Source organism: Rhincodon typus, chromosome 12, assembly GCF_021869965.1.
Source record: "Rhincodon typus isolate 14 chromosome 12, sRhiTyp1.1, whole genome shotgun sequence".
NCBI classification, from domain to species: Eukaryota; Metazoa; Chordata; class Chondrichthyes; order Orectolobiformes; family Rhincodontidae; genus Rhincodon; species Rhincodon typus.
Window position 1 is genome coordinate 372,917 of NC_063343.1, and position 10,670 is coordinate 383,586.

Here is a 10,670-nt window from a genome sequence, read left to right on the forward strand (position 1 = left end):
TGGATCTCTCCCCTTTTGTACTGCAGCCTCCTGATGTACAAGCCAATATTCCAATAGTTATTGGAGCTTTTTGTGCCAGTCTATTAGTTATTAATGATTTATGTAGAGTCATAGTGTCATACAGCACAGAAACAGACCTTTCAGTCCAACCGTCCTGCCAAACATAATCCCAAACTAAACTAGTCCCACCTGCATACTCCTGGTCCATACCCCTGTGTACTTATCCAAATCTCTTTTAAACATTGTAACTCTGCCCGCATTCACCACTTCCTCAGCAAGTGCTTTCCACACGTGAACCACTTTGCTTTTTTTCAAAAAAAAATTGCCCCTTTTTTTAAAATCTGTCTCCTTTCGCCTTTATAAAAAGAAAAGCCCCCCAGTCTTGAAATCCCCTGTTCTAGGGAAAACACAACCACCATTAACCTTACCTGTGCACCTCTATGATTTTGTAAACCTCTATGTGGTCACCTCTCAAACCCCTACGCTCCAGTGGCAGGGGGGGAAAGAAGTCCCAGCTTATGCAGCCTTTCTTTATAACTCAAACCTTCCATACCCAGCAACATCTTGGTAAGTTTCAGAAGAAACCTCTAGCTTAATAACATCCTTCCTACAACAGGGTGACCAGAGCGGGACACAGTATTCCAGAAGAGGCCTCACCAATGTCCTGTGTACTTGGATTTCTAAATCTCTCAGCTCTTCTACAGTTTCTAATTTCTCATAATTTTTAAAACTTAGTGTCTTTTAACATTTTGTTTTTTTTTAACACTTCATCTTCCTTGGCCAAAGTGGATGGCCTCATTGCATTGTGTTACATTTGTGATTTTTTTTTCTTCTTGTCCAATCGCTGAATCTGTTTACATTCTTTACAATTTACTGTTTTCATTTGCACTACGCTCTGTCCCTCTTAACTGTGTCATCTGCAAAACTGAAGGTGTGACTCATTGTTCCCATATATAAATTGATAAATATAGCAAAAAATTGACAACAAAGCAGATCTAATAGGGAGCATCACTTTTGCCATGTCAGTCAGAACGCCTGCTTCTTACACTTCTTTCCCCTATTGCCAAATAATTTAAAATGCAAGTAAAAAAGCTACATGCGGTTCCATGTGTCTTCAGGCAGAGCACACATGGAATGGAATGGACTTGAATATCACCACCTTCCACTGTGCTGACCCTTGATCTGAAAGCAGTATATTAAGGAAAATTTCATGTGTTTAAAGTGTGTGTGGAATCTGTAAGTGATTTTAACTAATAGGAATATAATTCAAAACTTTCTTACAAACCAGTGGTGATTTTTCATAGTTTATCATGCAAACTTGCAGAAGAGCCAAAGTCTTCAAGATTTGCAAATAATCTGAGATGCCATGTTGAATGATTTCTGGAGATGTATGTAAATAGTGTTTAATGATTCTCCTTATCAAGCTTGTCAGTGATGTCCTCAATTTTAAATGTTAGTCGAACATTAATTCACCTGAAATTTTCCACCCAAGTACACAGTCTAACTCAAATTACTCTGGAAAGGTGGGGTATCTAAAATATTTGAATAAGACCAGCTGTTTCATGCTGCCACCACACAGTGGCTGCATGAATGATAGTTTTCACCAGGAAAATACAGGTGTCAGCCCATGAAGATATTTTGCCCAGTATGCAATTGAACAAGATCATGCATGATTATCACTGCTGGTATGATGGCAAAGTACATCAGTCTTAGAACCTATGAATATCTGAAGGTTCAGCATGTTCCTTTTGCTGTTTCCTTGAAATATCAGATACCTGCTAATTGATTTAAACAAATCAGAGCTAATTCCGATTTAGTGAATACTACAAAAAGTGGAATCTTAATGATCTATTCATTTTCAGATAATGCAGTAAATTTGGTTCTCTTGGTTTCTTGTTTACCACGGGCATTGCAAAATGGTATTGAGAAGGATGAGCACAGAAATATTAGAGACAATTTGTCTCAATTGCACTGCTGTAATTCCGTCAGAGATCTTTGTTCTTTCATTTATCGTAGACCCAGGTCCCAGAATTCCCTGGCAAACAGCATTGAGATCACCATTATCACAAAGACCGTAGCAGTTTAAGGAGAAGGCCTGATACCACCTTTTAAGGGGTGAATAAGCTGGACAATAAATGTAGCCTTGCTGATATTGCCTGTTTCCTGAGAAAATAAATAAAAGATTTAGTTACTTATGTGAATTTCTTTGAAGCAGAATAAGAATTCTTTGAATGCAGGCAGACTAATCTTGATAAATAGATGATAAATGTTGAGATGGAACTTATTGGGTGATCTTCTTAATCCTCCTTGGTATGCTTTACTAGGTGACTTTGAACATTGTTTTTGCCTTGTAAATGTGGAATTGTGATCCATGCATCTTAGAGTTTTATATGGCTATGAGAAGGAGGGAGATGTTTTCATTAGTTGGTACAGGTCTGTTTGAGTGTGTTTTTAAATTAAAGTTGAGTTTCTTTTTTATTTTGCATGCTGCAATTTTAAAAAGTAGCTCACCAAGTATATTGTTAAAATTTTTAATACTTGGAATTCCGTTCTTCCCTTCACTGACACTTCACTGCATTATCTAATGAGTTTGTTTAATATGACAAAGTATTAAATAGAATGAGCCAACAAAAAGTATCACAGTTCCAGCACCAGGCCTAAGTTCCAACATTTTTAACTAGCTGAAGTGACGGATCGTGCTTTCCCATCCTCTTGAGGGGAGTTAAGGGTATGTGAGTCTAGAAACCAGTTCAGAACAAACATTTTTATAGAATCTTCTTCTTGACTAGGATCTTGAAAGATAAAGAATGTCCTTTGAAAATTGAGCAAAACAGGTAATGGCATGAAAAGCAACGAATTTGTGTCAGAAGGGGCTAAATTACAAAGCAGAACTGCAAAGGTACTAATGTCAGTGTTACTACCTGAACCATGGAGAAATTTATAGTCGGTAAAATTGGAGAGTTAAGAATGTGTGGTTCAAAGGTTGGTGTCTGAGAAATGGATTTTATTTCTTGGAGCACTGGCACTAGTATTCTGGAAAGTGTGAGTTATACTGTTGGGACGGTCCTTATTTGAATTACACTGGGACCAATATTCTGGCAAGTCATAGCTAGGGCAATAGGGAGATCTTTAATGTAAATAATGGGATCAAAGGATCGAGTTTAGGAAGATGTGGTGAGTTGAATAGAGAAGACCAGGCATACAAGAAAGCAAGATGGAAATAGAGTATGCACACCTAAAGAGTCCACCACTAGATGTAACTAGAGATTGTAAAAAGACTGGAGACTTTGCATCAGAATACACACAGCATTTCTAACAAAATAAATCAATTGACAGAGCAATTCTAAATCTACGTATAACCTGGCAGCCGTCACAGACATATTTGCAACACGACAAAGACTGGGACATGAATATTTAGGAGGGATAAGAAGTTCAGGAAAGTTGAAGGGGGTGGCTCTGACAATTAAGGATTACGTTAGTACACTGGAATGAGATTAATGGTTTTGGAGATAAAGATAAAGGATCAGCTACAGAGATGAGCAATAGAAAAAATAATAGGTTGTCTTTGGATGTGGCATATAAGCCCTTGAACAGAGAGCATACCGTAGGACAGGATGAATAAGAAGAAATAATGGCAGCTTGTGAGGAAAAAAAATGGCAAAAGTTTTGGATGATTTTAATCTACATTGGGCAAATCAGATTGGTAACTCTAGTTTAGATGATGAATTCATGGAATGTTTTTGGACAGTTTTTTTTTAGAAAGGCAGCATGTTCTGGCGCCGATTAGAGAGCAGGCTGCACTAGATAACCCTAGCTTATCTGGTCCATGCCTAGAGCTAACTTTTTTGGTCCTGGCAACATTCTTATCCCATGTGTACCTTGCCATTCATTTGTCTACAAATTTGTTCCTCCATCCGTTAAACAGCTTAGAAATCTGCATTCCCAGCTGGTTTTCTGCTACTTAGGTCAACCCATACAGGTGTCATTTGATGATCTTTCCAACATATTCCTTCTCACAGATGTAACTGTTTCTTTAATCAATATTTCTACCCCATTTCCTTTTTTAAATCCCATGTCTGAAGGGGTGTTGTCTGAAACCCTGTAACAGGTAGTGTTTAAAACTGCCATTCCTGCTCATTTCCAGACATTTGTTTGTTTGTGTTTCAATAATAGCTAATAAAAGCTTATTTTGCAGGGATTGTTCCCTCCGGGACACCCTAGTCCATTCCTTGCCCGCTGAGACACATTTAACACCACCACCACGACTACCCCACCCCAACGGTACCTTCCTGAAACTGCAGAAGGTGTCACGCCTGCACTTTGAGCAACTCCCTACTCACCATCTAAGTGCCTAAACAGTTTTTCCAGGTGAAGCAACACTTCACCTCTATCCCTTCGGTCTAGTATATTGCATTTGCTGCAACCAGCATAGCCAACGCTACACTGGAGAAACCAAATGCAGACTGGGTGACCGCTTTGCAGAACACCTCTGGTCTGTGTGCAAGCATGACCCCAACCTTCCCGTAGCTGGTCACTTTACACAACATCCTGCTCGCATGCCCGCTTGTCTGTTGTCAATATGCTGCAATGCTCCAGCGAATCGCAGCACAAACTAGAGGAACAACATCTCTTCACACTAGGCACTTTACAACTTTCTGGACTTGATATTGCATTCAACACCTCTTTAGATTGTGAACCTACTCCCATTCCTTTCCTTCCCTTTTTCTTTTAGCTTTACTTGTTGCATTCTCTGTCACCATGTCCTCGTGTCCCCACGCCAATGGGATTGTCTTTTTTCTTTCCAGTTTGGTATTTAACACACCGTTATTCTGCCATTCTCGCATCTCGATCATTTAATCTGCACTATCACATCCTTTCTCTACGCGCCACCTTCTCCCCCAGCCCCCACCCCCCCCCCCCCCAGCACTCCATCCACCCACCCACCATTGCATAAATGCTGCCACCTCCACACTTCACATCAGCTCTGATGTTGAATCATCTAGACTCAACATTATCTTGCTCTCTCTCCATGGATGCTGCCTGACGTGCCCTTGGCACATAGGTCTTATTAGCTGTCATCTTTGCATTTAGATATATACCCAACACATAACAATTCTAGTAGTTCTCCTATCAGTATGGAAGAGTATCCCCGGGCATGGTGATTGTAATTATTTGATTCTGCAAAGATGACTTGTTCGGCTGTTGCTTTACTTGGCTGTGAGAGTTTTTCGATGGATTGGTCCTAATTAATGCATGTAATGACAGATTTGCACAGTCATTGTCCCTTAGTCCTCAGACAGTGCTCAGGTTACAATCAAGTGGTCTGTCTGAAAGAAAGGCTTGTGTATATTGCACCTTTTTGTCTCAACAGCATTGAAAATTGTGGTGTAAACCATCACCTCCACACATTCATCTAATACTGTGCTCTCATCTACCCTTCTTGCTTGATCTGCACAAGTGCTGTCTGTCATGGATTCAGAGATGGCTGATTAGTGCATAATTTGACACAGGCAGGGCATGTGGTGTTTGGAGGTTAGATAGAAGGACTGTCTTGAGATTTGTGTACTTTCTCTGGCATATCAATCATGCTTTTTGGGCCGGAGGGCCACACAAAATGGCTAGCCCACAACCTTTGCATCCAGTCTTGAGCTCGTCTCAATAATCTGGTGGGCGATGAAATAATAGCCCTCCATATGTTGAAAATGATTTTTTAAAAATATCTATTATTTGGTACACACAGGAATAGGCTGTTGAACTGTTGCCACAAAATTTGGTGGGTCATATGAAAGTGCTGCCGGTGGCACTTTGCCTGATGTTTGAACTGTATGCTGAAGATTGTCCTTTTCTGGCAGGACTAGACAAGTGAATGAAGGAAGGATGTTCTTTGACCAGGGAGTCTAGGACAAGCAGTCACCGTCAAATAATAAAGGTTTGCTATTTAAAACTGAGATGAAAGATTTCTTCACCCAGAGAGTGGAGAGCCTGTGGAATTCCATCACAAAGTGGGTAAAGCCAAAACATTATATAAACATGTTATTGAAAATATCCTTAAGTCAGGCTATTGAGTTGGATGATCAGCTGTGATCACATTGAATGGTGAAGAAGGCTCAAAGGGCCAAAAGACCTACTCCTGCACCTATTTTGTATAGTTCTATGTATAGGAGGGCAAGGATCACTGATCTTGGTCCACAAATGTTCTTTTCCTCATTTCAGCTGACCGTTGTTCTGGCACACTGCTGGACAGTAATGAATTTAATTGTCTATGTATGCCTTTTAGTGTCTTTGTCAAAAGGAGGTGATGGCCTAGTGGTATTGTCACAAGACTATTTCTGATTGGCATTTTTTTGTTAACTTGTATAAATTTAACAAAGATGGTTCTCCGATAACCTAACTTAATGTGAACCAGTTACAAGGCAGCAAAATTGATAATGAAATGTAGTACCCTGTCTGTGTCCAAATAGAAGAGTAGTCATGGTCAGTTGTATTGTAGGTGGACGTACTGCAGATTTTGCCTTGATAGTCACTGGTGGTACAGAAGCAAGCTGGTAGATAGTTCTAAGGTACATAGTATACTAGCCAAATTTCCTACAGCAGTACGTCTGCTTGGCATGTGATGGTTGATCTCTAACTTCTATTCAATAGCCACTTGTTTTGTGTATCATCTTTAACATTGTGTCAAGACTCTTCCCAGGAACACTTGTGCACTTGGATGGAAGAATCTTGCCTAAGATGTTTGGGCAGCTACCAAATACTTGGTGAAAAGAAGTGTTTTTAAGTAGCATGTTAAAGGACACAGAGGCAGAGTGGTTTAGGTAGAAATTCCAGTGTTTGGAGTGAATAGTTGGTGTATAGTTGCTGGTAGCAAAGTGATTCTTGTTCAGACTGCTGAGGGATCAGAACTGTTGTAATGGTGATTTACACAAGTGACCCTGTCCTCTTATCCGTGTCATGCAGTCATCTGCATTCTTCCTTTTAATTGCCCTTAGTAGCCTTGCATTCAAGTTGTTTAACGTTACAATCTTCCCTCTTGGACTACAACCATCTAATTTTCCTTCGCTCATCCTTTGTGTTCTCATCCTTTAGGATATGCAGCCAATGCAGCATTGTCACCTTTTCTTGATATTCTTTAATGTTCTTTCCTTTCCTCCATTCTGTGATGTTCTTTATAGAGTCCTACAACATGGAAACAGACCCTTCGGTCCAACCAGTCCATGATGAACATAATCCCAAACTAAACAAGCCCAACCTGTCTGCTCCTGGCCCATATCCCTCCAAACTTTTCTTAGACATTTGGATGGATAAATGAATTTTAAACGTTGTAATTGTACCTGCATCCACCACTTCCTCAGGAAGTTCATTAGCTGACCTGCTTCATTTTTCTCCAGAACCACAATTCACAACTTTCTAGTCTTTCAGTGTCTATTTTTCTCAGTTCATGTACCACCCCCAACAAGACTCAGTAAAGCAGTTTGATATCCTTCTTCTTAAAAGCTCTTGCCAATTCTATGCTGAACTTTTGGAGAATGAATTCTCCACCAGTGCTCTTCTAGCTCTGATAGCTTCGTGGAAATACATATCTTATGACAAAGATGCTTCCCAAGTGTTTTAAAATTGTAATTCCTATTCCAGCTATCGATCATATATTGTGGCCTTTGCTTTCCCATAACTTTCTTCCAATTTTCATCACCTTTGGTCAGCTTAATTACCTCCAGCAGTTTCAATGGCTTTTTTGTGGATTTAAAAGCAAAAGTTGGTTTTAGAGAACCACAAATATTTTGAGGGCTTGTAGATCTGAAAAAAAGGCTGAAGTGAGGATTTCAGAAGGTGGGCAGAGTCGTGCAATGTTTTGGATGTGGGAATAGAGAGATCTCGGTGACAGCCCAGATATACAATCAGAAGCTCAACTTCAGGTCAAATATTAGCCAGCCCACCATTATCCTTGACTACCTTTTCATAGATAAAAATCTGTCTGAGTCACCTGAAGGGTGAAATTCCTCCTTTTCCATATCTTAAATAGAAGAAGACTGATTTTTTTAAAACTGTGTCTCTTAGAAGGTCTGCTGATCTTAATCTCATCTAAAACAGAGTATCTACCATGTCAATCACCCTCAAACGTATATTTCAGCAATATAGCCACCCTTTCTTTTAAATGCTAATGATTTGTGGGATCAACTTGCTCACCTTTCCCTCGGAAGATGAGAGAGATTCTTCAGGGACACAAGGTAAAGGTGGGAATATGGAAAGATAAGCCTTTTGAAGATGATTCTCTGTCTGTGCCTGTAAAAATAGTAATGAAAACAGGTGAGATGCGTCCCACTTGGCTGAATGTTTGGAGGGGTTTGGCATCAAAGGCTGCAAAATAGATCAGGAGGAATAAAGCAGGATGCTTTGCTTTTGATTATTACTACATTGTATGTAATTTTTGATACAATAGTGTGGCAAGGGTTTATTGGAGAGATGAAATCCAGAAGGTTAGAGGAGATGGACATTAATTGGTAATGTAACAGCATATTCAAGGAGTTTGGAAAGGAAAGGAAAATGGGCTGGTCGTTTGTCAGGAGAGAAGTGTCCAAGGTGATCTGACAGATTTGAGGAAAAGGCTGAGTACCCAAATAGAGCCAATTTAAAAATATTAGTGAATGGGGAAACCAATTGTGATCAGCAAGTTGGGCATAGGTTTGAGATTGCAAACTGTGATATGGACAAGATAAACTTGATGAGAAGGCAAAAGGGGAGAGAACTTGAGAGCGAGCCGAGCCCAAGGTTGGAAGTAGCGCATCTAAATGGAAGTTTGATTTTGTGGGCTAGTTGAAGACAGAGACTTATCAGCAGCAGTTGAACAACAAGGCTGTCATGGATGATAATGGAATAGTTTAGGTTAGATGGGCTTCAGATTGGTTTTCACAGGTCGGCGCAACATCGAGGGCCGAAGGGCCTGTACTGCGCTGTAATGTTCTATGTTCTATGTTTCTCAACCCCAATTTCCTCCTATTCTCCCCATAACTTTTGATACCCTTTTTCTAATCAAAATCTCATCTGTCTCTGTCCTAAATACACTCAATGACTTGGTCTCCAAAGCTTCTGTGACAGTGAGTTCCATGGATACACCACCCTCTAGTTGAAGACATTCCTCTCCATCTCATTTCTAAAGGGTCATCCATTCTCTCTGAAGCTGTCCTAGTCTCTGCTACTAGTGAAAATATCTTCGCCATGTCCACCCTGTCCAGGCCTCTTAGTTTTCTGTAAGTTTCAATGAGTTTCCATGCTCATCCTTCTGAACTTTACAAAGTCTTCACCCGCTCTTTATATGACAAGCCCTTCATTCCTGAGATCATTCTTGTGAACTTCCTCAGGACCGTCTCCAAGGCCAGCACGTCCCCCTTCAGATATGGGCCCAAAACTGCTCTCAATGTTCCAAATGAAGCCCGATCAGAGCCCAGTCCTCGGCAGTATATCCCTGCTGTTGTATTCTCACCCTATTGAAATGAATTTAATGTTGCAGTTGCTGAATATTAATCCTAAGTAGAATCTTGAACTGGGACTCCCAAGACCCTTTGTGTTTCAGATTTCCAAAGCTGTGCCCCATTTAGAGACTTTGCATCTATTCTTCCTACGCAGGGGGCCAGTGGCGCAATGGATAACGCACCTGACTACGGATCCGGAGGTTGTAGTTTCGGCCCCTACCTGCCTCAAGCGCAATGTATAAATTTATTAGGGCAGCACAGTGGCTTAGTGGTAAGCACTGTTGCCTCACAGCGCCAGGGACCTGGGTTTGATTCCACCCTAGGGCAACTGTCTGTGTGGAATTTGCACATTCTCCCCATGTCTGTGTGAGTTTCCTCCGAGTGCTCCAGTTTCCTCTCGCAGTCCAAAGATGTACAGGCGAGGTGGATTGGTCATACTAAATTACACACCCCGAACACTATGGGCAGATTAGATGGGTTACAGGTGGTTGGGTCTGGGTGGGCTGCTGTGAGGGTCAGTGTGGACTTGTTGGGCCAAAGGGCCTGTTTCCACACTGTAGGGATTCTGATTCTATGAAACTGCATAACCTCACATACTTCCCTACATTGTATTCCATCTGCCACTTCATTGACTGATCTCCTAGCTTATCCAAGTCCTTCTGCAGCCTCTCTGCTACCTCAACACTACCTGTCCCTCCACCTATCTTTGTATCATCTGCCAACTTAGCAATAATGCCCTCAGTTCCTTCATCCAGGTCACTAATGTAGAATGTGAATAGTTGTGGTCCCAATGCTGACCCCTGCAAAACTCCGTTAGCCACTGGCTGCCTTCCTGAAAAAGACACCTTTATCCCCACTGCCTACCTCTGCCATCCAGCCAATCCTATATCCATGCCAGTACCTTGCCCCTAACACCATTGGCTCTCATCTTGTTTAGCAGCCTCCTGTGCGGCACCTTGTCAGAGGCCTTCTTGAAATCCAAAAAGATCACATCCACTGGCTCTCCTTTGTTTAATTTGTTTTACACCTCAAAGAAATCCTAACAGATTTGTTAGGCCTGATCTCCCTTGATAAAGCCATGCTGACTCAGCCCTGTTTTATCATGCATGTTCAAGTACTGTACGATCTCCTCCTTAAGTCAAGTGCTTTTAGGCCATTTGTTACAATAAGAACCTTTTGAAAAGATGCGATATCTTATAACCATCA